Source organism: Gymnogyps californianus, chromosome 1 (assembly GCF_018139145.2).
Source record: "Gymnogyps californianus isolate 813 chromosome 1, ASM1813914v2, whole genome shotgun sequence".
NCBI classification, from domain to species: Eukaryota; Metazoa; Chordata; class Aves; order Accipitriformes; family Cathartidae; genus Gymnogyps; species Gymnogyps californianus.
Window position 1 is genome coordinate 155,234,734 of NC_059471.1, and position 12,450 is coordinate 155,247,183.

At 44.1% G+C, this 12,450-nt stretch overlaps 1 long non-coding RNA gene across 1 annotated transcript; it reads left to right on the forward strand.

Annotated features, from left to right (window-relative positions):
- The first annotated feature begins 727 nt into the window (after positions 1–727).
- Positions 728–8,151, forward strand: LOC127026245 (uncharacterized). The gene is made up of 3 exons (XR_007767732.1): positions 728–795; positions 7,531–7,689; positions 8,101–8,151. It is a non-coding gene; the product is annotated as an uncharacterized LOC127026245 (long non-coding RNA).
- Positions 8,152–12,450: the final 4,299 nt, after the last annotated feature.

The following is a 12,450-nucleotide window of genomic DNA, read 5'->3' on the forward strand; positions in this document are numbered from 1 at the left end:
TCTATTCCCCTGACACTCTGCCAGAGCAGAATTTACCATGGCTCTCAACTGCTCCTTCTATTCCAGCTTGAAATGCCTGAAGTGATGGTGATGATGTCATTCTTGTGAGCTATGACATAAGGTGCAAGTGAGTGTCAGTCTCGGAAGATGAAAACAGCTCTCAAACAGGCCAAGTTCTCTCAAGTTCTCCTTGAGAACCAGGTTAACACCTTTTCAAGTACCTAAACAATCCACTTCAAGTGGCCGTGCAACAGCCAGTTTTTCCGTGTTTCACCAAAGCTGGAGGAAAAGCAGTGCTTTCGGACAGCATTCCACAGCCATTGCTTTGATTTTGGAAAATGCATTTAAAAAAAAAATAATAATTCTAGTGAGCTGAATAAAGCTGAATTAGCAAATCACAGATACCCAGAAGGAACAGTGTCCTGTTTATAAGGAAAGAGTGCGGTTACTGTGGTCAGACAGCCAGGCCACAGGCCAGGTCATGCCTCCTAAACATATTTTATCTAACCTCATGTCACAGGCAGGATGTGGGGAATGTAAGATTTTCTCTTCTGAAAGGTAAGGGCCATTCACAGAGAGCGTAAACTGGCATCACTCCCTTGACAGCTGCCTTGCCTTACACCGGCTGAACCTGGGCTTCTTAATTAGGGTATCAGAGGAAATTTCCAGACCTGCTGGGATCAGGATTGGTGCAGATCCACCTCGGTGGCTTTCCCCGGGCAGCTGAGAAGGCAATGGCAAGCTGTGACCAGGCCTGAATGGATCCATTCTTCTCACCAACTGCTAACACTTAAGGTATGTCTCTGCTTGGCAAACATGGGGTGTGACTGTAGCACATAAATCACGCATGCAGCTAACATGGTCTAGAAACAGCGAGGCTGTAGGTAGAGTCCCTGGAGAGTCCTTGCTCCTGCCACTTGCACTCGTATGCCTGTGCTGCTCTGCCGTGGCCGCTGGTGTTGCATAGGGCGGCTGGAAGAAGCTGTCAGGGCTACAGAAGCACCTCTGCTTGGTTGGCTGGAGCTAAGGGGATGTCTAGTGGTGGTATTTTAAGATCCAGATTTCCATGTAACTAGAGGCATCTAGTTTTTCCACTGTTGCTGCAGCTTCCTCGAAAGTGGTGGGCAGAGGCAGCAGTGAGATTAAAGGTGTCTTGTGTCATGTTTCCCGTGTGAAAGAAACTCCCGACTTTAATTACTGGATACAGGCAAAGTTCAGCTCTTAGTCTCCGTGCAGCAATCCCTGTGACGGTAGTAGGGCTTCCAAATGCAAAATGGGCATAACTGGTGCAAAACCAATGCTGTCTTTCTGACTTGGCCTGATGGATTTTATATGGCCTCTGTCTTTGCACGTGGAGACCCCAGACCATAATCAAAATTAATTTAAACTTTGTAATTTGAATTTTATATGTGAATACACAGAATATGTAAGACATTCATGACTTAGGCAGTGCAGTGAGACCCCGCTGTATGACACAGACATACAGAAATTGGCTGCTGATTTCTCAATATTGGGCATTGATTTTCTCAGTCATATATCACCTCCCCAATAGTTGGGGCCTTAGCATGGTGTAAAACTAAAAGAGACAACACTGTATCCCCCTTATTCACAGGCTTATATACTGCTGTGACTAAAGCGAATGTATGTAACTACAGGCAGCAATGCAAGACAACACAGTGAATAAATATTGAAGGGAGATTAAAAGAGGATCGCTAATATCATCCTATTTTCTGTTAGGATTTACAAAGATTTTCCTTGGTAGATATTATGCAGTTGGTGGTAGGTTTGCTCTAAGGGAATGTACTCACAGAAAGACAACTCTTTCTTTGGCAAAATGATCTTTGAGGCTGTGCCAATAACTGGTAGAGAAACTCAGGTGCAGCTCCCAAAGGGATGGTCCTCCCTGATGAGGATCATTGCAACAGGCAGACATGGTAATGTATTGCTAAACTGCCTCTTCTTTCTCCCCAGTCTACGAAATGCATCGTTTCCTCAATGTAAAAGAACTAATTACTTATTTTTCAGGCTATTACACCAAATGCAATGTATATGTGCCCCCCCCCGAAGTGTTCTGGAATTGCTGCTGCTGCAATCACAGCAGGGAAGGATTTTGCTGCCGCTGTTGCCATGTTTTTCTTGTGGCACATTATTAGACAAAGCTGTCTCTTGTTCTTGGGGGGTTTTTAATGCACAGGGAAACTTCTGCTCTAGCTCCTTGGCCAGTTTTCTTTTCTGAACCCCCAAATTCATTTCTTTGAATGTCTCTTTGCTGTTTCTCAATAATTTTGTCTCCTTTTTTTTTTTTTGAGGTCTTTTTTTCCTCCTCAAACCAGTGACCAGCAGAAAGACCTTGAGTAAGAATCTCTCACCCTTAACCATCTAATTTATTTAGCCCAGACTTTTCTCTGCCTTTCTGGCTTGTGTGTGCTCAAGGCCAGTCATTACCTTGATTACAGAACCGCCCTCAGAGATGAAATAGCTCTGGTGCTGAGCAGGGAGCACAGGCAGAGCTCAGACACATACTCTTTCTTCAGACAAGCTTTCATGCTCCTGTGCTTGGAGATGGATAAAATTCCCCACGCGACGTACTGAAGTGGTTTCCTTTTCCATAGATTCACAATGAAATGTGGTTTGTTGTTTTTTTTTTTTAAATTCCTTCCTTCTCACCTCCCAGATGTTTCCAATTGATTATATTTTGATTTTTGAAAATTTAACGTGTTCTTATTTAATTTTTACGCATTCTTCCTTACTTAACATTTTTGCCAAGATGTACTAAAATCCATGAAGAGCAGATATGTGGGTGGGGGTAGTATTTTTTCCCCAGTGAGACTCTCCCTGCCCCGGCTGCACAAATATAATTTATTTTAACCTCCTCAATTTCTGAAAAAAAAAAAAGGTAGTTGTAAAGTCACAGGATTTCACTTTACCTTTTGCTGTGCCATGACTTTTCCAAGGCTTGTGAGGTACTGAAGGGCTCTGCAATGGGAAAAGTTAGCAAACGCCATTTTCTTTGTATCAGCAAGTTCTGTAGGGCTGCCTTTCTGTTGTGATATCCCCTCTTCTGGCCTTGCCTCACTCATCTACACCAACTATCGCTACTTTGGGCTGCACTGCAAACAGCAAACCCCTGAAGGAGAGGAGGGTCCCTCTCATTTGGAAGAAAGCTTCCATTTTCTAGATACTCTTGGAGTGACTTTTGAAGTATCACCTTGTTGCTTTTGTGAAGGATTTTGTCATGTGCTGCTTTGTGACACACTGCAAATCAATTTGAATTTCCCAGCTCTTTTGCGGCACATCGCTCTGTTTTCCACCTGTCTCACCGGACAGATTAGATTTGCACTTGTAGGGCCTAAGCAAGGGTGGTACTTGTATGCACGACGGAAATCTTTTCTCCTTTCTGGTGACACGTCTGCACGGCGCGTGTATTCAGCGTGGGTACGCTCATGTGCAGGCAATGCGTATCATGACTGTGTTTGCAGGTGATGCTGAGAAGGCCTGTCTGTGGGCTTGCACTCTGCGTGGTGCTGCTGCTGCTGCTGCTGCTGCTGCATCCCTGCCTGGTGCTGCCCGTCGCTTCGCCCGTGGAGCAACAGTGCCAACTGCTGGCTGCGGAGCCCGGCCTGCCAGGGGTACCGGCTGTGCGTGGGGGCTTGCTCCTGTAAGCTTAATTCTGAGGGCATCGGTACTTAAAACACAGCATCCCTTTTGCTGATGGTTTGGGTACTTAGCAGTAATATCTCAGTTTGGTAGTCCTTGTTTCCATACCGAAATAATATTCCGTTGTGCGCAGGCAAGCCCATGCCGGTTACCTTTCTTTGCGACATTTCTCACGTTCATTTCAAAACTAATTGTTAATGTTGTTTTAAAGCTCTGTGTGTCTCCTGATCTCCCAGGGCTGGCTGCTCGGAGGGAGGAGAAGGTTTCTGCTCTGAGCAGTGGAAGGGCCATGAAAGGTGTCGTGTGCTCCCTGGGATTTTTTTAATCATTCAGTTGTGGCAGCAATTTGCCAGCTACAAATTTGAGATGCTCATATGTGTTACAGCCACAATGAGTTCTGGGGAAAATGAAATGGTGGTTTATGTATTTCTGCACAGGGTACCACACAGTGGTTTTGGTCAGAAAAAAGGGAAAGAAAATGGGGAGGGTAAGAAAAAGAAGAGAACGTACAGGTGTACATGTAAGTTTCATTTTATTAGAATTTCAGTGAAACGCTTTAATAGGAAAAAATGGATTTTTTTTTTTCCAAGAGAAATATCAAATGGAAAAGACAAGTCTGTTTCTTTAAAAGTTTCCTATGAGAAGGTATTCTCATTTTTGTTTTGCTCCATGAGACTTTGTCTTTTCCCTGTCTCTTTCCCTTTTTGGCCTGCAGTCTTTTTCTAGGCGGTTACAGTGTTTGCAGGAGGTAGCAGGAGAGGGGACATGGATGGGGAGTAGGAAACTAGGGAAGGCAAAAAAAAAAAGAAAAAAAAAAGATTCAGAGAGCCTTGCAGAGAAAGGGGAAAGAAGGTGAATAGGTAAAGCAAGAAACCTGGGAGAGATGATCAGGGGAAGTTTGCAGAGGGAAAAAAAGGGAGGGACAGGAGGAGACAGGCAGCCAAACAAACTGAAAGTGAGTTTGATGAGTCAGGGTTTCTGTGGGTTTCTTGCACCTCCCAAAGGGCCATTTTCTGCTTCCTCCCAGCCACAAATGTTCTGCATAATTTTTTTTGGAACAGAACACGAGAGGGAAACAAATAAATCAGCTATTCTTAAACATACGTGACAAGCCCAGGCTGAGGCACAGGTGGACTGCAGCCACGCGAGGTCTCTAAGTCGAGGTTGGAGAACTTTGGCCACCCAGCAGGTTTAGCATCGCTTCCAGCCCTCTGTTACTCTTTCACTCATGTGGTTTGGTTTTTTTTCCCCAATGCCTTCATAAGGAAATCTAAACTAGGCAGGGGGAAAAAAAAAAAAAAAGGCATTTTGATGCTACTTTGAAAGACAGGAACATCAAAACTCCTTCTGTGAAACTGAAACCTCAGGTTTTTGGGAGGGTTTTTTCAGGTGAAGCTTATAAATCCTATGACAAAAGTAGCTCCCAGGCAGCCTGCCACTGTAGCCCCATCTGGGAGCCCCGAGGTGGCCCTGGGCACCATTGGGGACAGGAGGGCCACCGCACTCTGCTCAGCAGAGGAGAAATTGCATGCAAGTGCAGCGCTGCTTACATTGTGGGTCCTGCGGCAGTCAGGTGCTTTGCTAAATGTCAGGAGTGGGAAATTTGAGCAATTAGGGGACAATCTCAGTCAGTTTTTCAAGTCTGTGATATCCTGATTCCTGAGGGTGCTGAGAATGGTTTGAAAGTGAAATTCACATATTGCCTAACATCTGAGAAAGCAGAAGGCAAATAAACAGAAAGGGAGTTTTTAATTTAAGAAATTTCATTTTTTCAAAACAAAACTCAATATTTTCTGAGGGCCTGGCCCATGTTTTTGGGCCTCTTCCCTGTGTTTGCACCTGGTGCAAACATGACAATATCCCAACCCTCTGCTGCTACTGTAGTGTTCACTTACTCACCTGTATACTAGCCATGTCCCTCCCAGATACACTCACAGTCCTATTTTCTAACAGTCTGGAAAAGGAAGAAGAGCGAGGACAGCAGAGGCTATTCTAATTTCTAATTTGGCTCCTGCATATAAGCACTTACATGGGGTAAAAGCTATACCCAGTAGCAATGAGCCATATGTGGCCCTAGACCTCCATAACTAAGCACAAAACCACTACTGCTCTGAGCTCAAACAATTTAAGGAGTTTGGGGTTCTTGGTTCTTAGCAAATGCTTCTGAATATTCCAGAAAATTATTGTAATAGCTGTAGGCGGAGAAAGAAGCACTCAAAGCAGATCAAAATGGTAACTACATTATAGCAGATGTGTGCTGCAAACACCTGCAAGTGCCACTCAGTCGACTTCTCTCACAACTCATTTTTAACTAGCTTTTGTGGGAGTGGGAGAACGGGGACATTAGTTTTGCTGGTTAAGTTGGTTTTCTATCAAGAGAAGTGAGTGTCAGACCTGACACAAGGAAGCGTGCAAGGGAGAGCGAAGTATAACCATCCCCTTTCAGTGACAACAAGCTGTTAGGTTGACCTAAGTCACAACATGTAACATCACCTCAGTGTTCGGGAGATGATAGATAATCCAGCCTTCCAAACCCCAGCTGATCCTCCTGGCCTTTCTCTCTCCCCCATCTCCTCCCACACAGGACCCGTTCTGGTTTTCCACTTGCTGACAGTAAGAGCACATTCATATATGAAGATAGATTTAATCTAATGACATTATAAATGCAACAAGAATAAAGTTCTATAGTAAGAAACGGTATTGTAATACTTGTGTTTACAGTTTGGATATTACATGGCATTCAGCTGGATTCCTTCTTTGCATGTTCATTGCTTAAATCACCTAATTGCCATGTTTTACTTTAAATTGCTGAGTACAGAGAAGTTTTTATTTGGTGTTATAACCTCATTTCACAAAGGGTTTGGGTTTTTTATAAGAGTTTTGTCATTTACATTGCTCGTTATGAGTCTTTCAGGGTCTGTCATTTTAACATTTTATTTGTACCAATTATGGCTGAACCTATAAAATAACAGTTAAAGTCTGTTCATTAAAAATAAAGAGAAAATCACAGATTTGGTCAACAGCAGGAACTTATTTGAGTCACTAACGGCATGTCTGGAAGCTTGAGGGTGGGAAGCCAGAAGTAGCTGGAGAGCCACCAAACAAAGCACAGAAACGATGGGAGATGTACGAGAATGGGGCGTCCCTTTTGGGTGAGGTGCTCCACTTGAAGAACCCCTGCAACAAATTTTCTAAGGTGATCAAAAATAAAATAACACGCATGCTCCGAAGGAAAGAGAGATTAGGACTGGTTCTCAGTACTGCTGCCCACCGTCCAGCTGGAGACTTGCAGAAATCCTATAAAGCTCCGCTCTGACTAGTGAGTAGTTAAAAGACCACTTCCTGGGCTTTGTGTTTTACCACCTGTAGCATTTTCCTTCCCAATGAAACAACTACCTGACAGGTCTGATCTGGACTCGGATGCCCTTGCACCTTCCCTTCTTGCCCCTAGCCACCCTTCCTTTCTTCCCCAAGTCTCCAGAGCTTGGTCTCTCCCTACCAGGGGCCTGGACCCACTCCCTCACCAGGAGCACACACTGATGTGAGAAAAGCCATGCAACAAGCCATTGCTTGTGAAGGAAATTGAAATTCTGGGAAACTGATTTCTTCAGTATGTACTGGTCTGTTTCTAATGACAGCGTCTTGACTCTTTATTACTGATGTAAATAATTGAGCTGGATGTCATGCCATTATTTTTTTTTTTTTTAATTAAACAAAATGAAAATCTTTCCAGGACATGTGGTTGCAATTTTCAAGAGTCCTGTTCTAACTATGTTCTGATTTATTTTACTTTTACACAGACATGCGTTCCTCCTAAGCTGTATGTTTCTCCGGATAAAGGGAGCAGTCTACATGCATTCTTATCCATTACAGGCCTTCGCCACTGAGATAACCAGCCCCTTACTGCGAATATATTATGATATATATAATATACTATTAAGAAAACTTAACGGTGGAGCAGGACCGAAAGAGCTGAGCAGACCCGACCGAGAGAGGAGGAGGCGGCAAAGGGCGGTAGTTCTGCGCGTAGAGGTGAGATGCGAGGAGGCTGGGGAAGGCAGAGAGCTGACGCTCCCCGTAGCAGCCATGGGGTTTCACTGCGGTGGGGTGGGATACCGTGGGGCCAGGTGAGGTGGCTGTGTCTGCTGGGGCAGCGGGGCTGGCTGTCCCTGCGGCCTGAGCCGGGCGCCGTGTGCGCGGTGCCGGGAGCCGCGATGCCGCTAGATGTCCCTTGTCACCCGAGTGAGGCAGGCGGCTCGTCCCCATCCCTGCGCTGCGGGTATATATGATGTAGCGCGATAAAGAAGCCAGTGTTTGAAGCGTTAAATATCGAGAGAAGTTGTGTCTGCCTGAAGAAAAAAAGTCTTGTACTAGCCTGCGGGTAATGTCGTGGGTAGCAAGGAGAAAGTCACTTCTTCAGCCTCTTTTCTCTTCATTTCCCAGCGAATGAGACTCCGTCGTAGGGAGGTGTTTGTTCTGAAGGGTCATTTCCACCAGGGCCAATCAATATTTCCTGGTGAAAAGAAGTCGCATTAGGAAATGCTGGTTTGGTGAGCCTAACATCACGGCTTTGGCTAACTTTTGCCAACTCTGACACAGGCTTGCGCGGTGCGAGGTGGGGTCCTGGCAGCCTGCATCAGCAGAGCTGGTGGGGAAGCGGGGCAAGTACCTGTCGGCTTTCCTTGCACCTTCTTAGTGATTTTGCCATTTTAGGCATGTTTATATTGAAAAAGGCCAGAAAAAGAGGTCACTTCTGTGAACAGCTGCTGCACCCAAAGCACTTTCTACTAGCTGAGGGGGGAAGACTATGTATTGAGGGAAAGAAATTGGTCTCAATCTGGTTCAGACACAAACCAAAGAAATGGTAAATAAAACCTTTCCTCCTCTTTGCAGGCTGCTGGGGGCAGGAGATCACCTGCTTCCTGTGAGCTGAGAGAGCTGGAGTTGGCCATCGAACACCCAGCAGGGACCTAGCCCTGTGAGAACAGCAGAAGCCACATGCCAGACTCCTCGGAATGGTCCCCAGGGCCACCTCTCCTCTTCCCTGTGGATCACCCCAGACTCAGCTCCTCCACCTCACTGGTGCAGCCATAGCCCCAAAGGCTCAGTGTGCCCCTACACAGAGGGGAAAGGGCTGGTGGGAGAGGGAGCAGCCTCTGAGGGAGGTGGGCTGGTGTAGGCATGTGGCATGGAGCAGGCAGAGCTAAGGGCAAGGGTCTGCAAGCTCTTGGAGGCAGTGCCTAAGCAGGGCACAGGGAAACGTCCCAAACCTGCTTCCACCTGGCCTCCCAAAACCTCTCATGCTTCCCAGCCCCTGTGTCACCCAGCACACACAGCCCCAATGTGGAGCCCGCGCTGCTCGGCCGCACGGTTTGTGTTTGCCGTGTGGCTTGACCATCCCTCCAGCCAGCTGTGCTGGTCCTGCCGTGCTGGGGGTGTTCTTGCCCCTCCAGACCAGTTTGGCAGCTGGGCTAGGAGGGCAGCCTCCAGCAATGGGAGTGTGCCGGCCTCTCCTGCAGTCCTTTAAGAGTTAATTCCTCCCTGTGCCCTAGACTTGTGGCCATGTTTTCACTGGAGTGGAAGCTGTGTTTCCATATGTCCCTGGCTCCCGTGGCTGCACCTTGGCGTGGACATCTGTGCCGCTTGGCATGCCCATGCCCTTGCAAAGACTCACCTGAACTTGCGCTGGGCAACTCCTCCTGCTCCTGGTCCGCTGTGGTGCCCCATGCACCTTCTGCGCATACCACCACTGCATGCATAGTGGGGTGTGTGTGCCCCTAAACTGCCCTGAAAGCAACTACGCCGGCTTATCTGCCCAGACGATATCTAGCGTGTTATGAACATTTCTCAAATGTAAGTAATAACTGACTGTAATCTGTTTCTTAGGATGTGCCGCTGCGCTGCGTGGTTGCATGAACCAAGCTGTTGTGTATTCAGAGTCATATATGCCCGCCTGAATGGCAGAAATGAAGCATTTGCTGCTTTCTACTTCATTTAAACCTGCGGGAGCCGGTAGTGCTCATCCTCCTCGTGCACCAAGGTATCCACGTGTGCAGCTTGCCAATCAGGGACTTCTTCACCAAGTAACGTCTGAGCAAATCACTTAATAACAGAGGGACTACACACAGATTATTGTGATCATAATTTGGCCGACATAGCCTTTATTACTAATGGTGATGCTGGAGATGGAAAACCCAGCTTGATTCTCAGATCCCTGCTGGAAAGTAATAAAATAAAGAGGAACAAAATCTGTGAGTGTATTTGCTACCAAACCTTTGAAAAACACAAAAGTGGAACCCTGCCAATGCTATTGCTGGCAATTTTTCAGAGCGGAGCCTCACTCCGAGGTAGGATTAGAAGTGGAAGTGCATTCTGTGTCTCTGACATTAGTATCATGTTGTGGTGTACAAATGGAGGGTTTACAGTCATTTGACATTTGTTGGTTTCTATTGTAATTATTGCGTGCTGCTTTTACACCTTCAGAGTATTTTTGAACATCTTCCAATAATAATTAGAAAAAACTTCAGCTATTGTAAAAAAAGGTGTCTATTTTGCTAACGCAAAGAACTGACAAAAGAACTGCTTCAGTGGAAGTGCTCTTATAAAAATGGAGCGGTGTTGTCGTTTCTCTTTGTTGAGAACATTGGCGAAGGGAGGCTGGCTTTTACGTGGTCTCTTTTGTTCATCCCTGGGCAATGGCAGAACTCGCAGCTAAATTCTGGTGGCAGAAAGTTCTCCTCTGGTGGTAGCTGAGAATGATATAATATCATGTATAATCATAACCAAAAAAAAAAAATCCCTAACCTATAGCTTGGATTTTGAATACCAGAATGTGCCTTCAGTACTAAGAAATGAGCCTGCAGTACTAAGAATACAGAAAAAGTTATTAAAATGTTTTAAACATAAAAAAGCCACTTGATAAAATCAGTAGCAAATAAAAGAGGAATATAAATGCAATTTTAAATTATTGATTTCACTCCCTCTCTTTTTTCATGTTAATATATCCTTGGCTCCTAGTTCACAACCACACACTAATTATGAATGTAAGAAAACCTAACTTTTTACCGTGCTAATTAAACTATATGTCACATAGACATTTGGGGAGAATTTCCCATGCTTTCCAGTGTGAATGGAAGGAAAGAGCAGCGGTGCTCACTTTAAACTGGATTTTTTTCTAGTACCTTGCAAAAAGGCTCCATTGTATTTTGATTAATCCATGCTTGGTCCACCTCGGACGTTTCCATGGAAACAGAATTTTTTTCCTTGATGGCAACTGTTAGGCTCGGGAATGCTCCTCGCTGCACAAAACCACTCCAGCTCCTAAAGAACTACTTATTGGAAATCTAATGTGCATAAACAAAACTCTCAAATTCCTCCTTAGTATTATTGTTGTCAATGCTAATAGAGAACTGTTTTCTTAATGATACACAGTGGTGCCTTTTCACTCCACAAGAAAATAGAATAACGGTAGTATTCTTTCCACTGCAAGAGAGCACTTTTCCTGGTCCAGAAAAAATGAGCCTGCAAACCTTCCAAAATTAAATTTTAAGAGTTCTGATGTGTGAATACTATTTAGTTCTGGTACCAAATAATTTGGCTTCATGGCTGCTAAAATTTAATTAATCTTGTTTTGCAGATTGGCAATAATTTGAACAAATTATTCTTGTGTGCCACAATTTGGCTTATGGAGTTTGGGGGTTTTTTGGGTTTGTTTTTGTTTTTTTTTTTCCTGCAAAGAGAAAAATACTCTCTTAATGCATGCTACTGTGATATTTGCAATAGGTTTTGAAAATCAACCAACAGAGGGAGCATTTGTGTGGTACTATTATTTTAACCAAGTGGTTGGAAACATGACCATCATTTCTCCCAGTATTTTTGGAAAGCATATTTTGTTGTGTACAATTATTAAAATTCTTGACCATTCATAAAAATAGAAAATGTTTTGGTTTGGAATGTTTTGGAGTGTTTTAGTTTTCAAAAAATCTAATCTTAACTTTTGCTGACAGTGCAAGCAGCTATTTTAAATTGATTGTCAGGTTTATTGTTTGGAAAACTAGAAGTTTTAGACCAGAGAGTATTTATTATTTTGGTTAAAAAGTAATTATTGGTTAAAAATACATTGAGGAAAACAGTTCAAACACCTCTAATTTATATTTGCCTTTTATTACAGTGACATTTAGAAGTGCCACCCAGACTTCAAGATCCCATCATACAAGAGTCCGTAAAAATATAGAATGTAAATATTTTTCTTACAATAATGCCCTGACACTAGTGGTTGTATAAGTCAGGGCAGAGAGAGGAAAAAAAAATCTATTGATTTGTGCATAATTTTTTTGTTTCATCTTTGTTCATCATGGCAAGGAATCTGCCAAATGGAAAAAGGAAAATTACTTTGAGAGCAAAACACAGTTTTCCAACTTCTTCCAAGGACATACTGAAAACAGAAATTATGTATCAGGCTGCAGAAAAAAGCAGAAGCTTCAGTATTTCTTGGTACCTCTTTTATGTGTTCACTATTAGAATCTGTTCAATAATAATAATAATATTTTTTGCATGCTGTGCTCTACCCTAATCTTTCCTCTGAAGCTCTTGGGGCACTGTTACTGACATGTGACAATGTGACAATGCCCAAAGTAGTCATGTAGTCAGGATCTGGTGGTGATGTACCACGAGCTTGACTTTGGAGAACTGTGTTGCCCAAAGCCCAGGGTTTCTTTGAAGACAATATTTCTCCTTTATAGGTGAGGCTGCTTTAATGAGTGCTCGTTTTGCACCTCATGAGAATCATGTGGT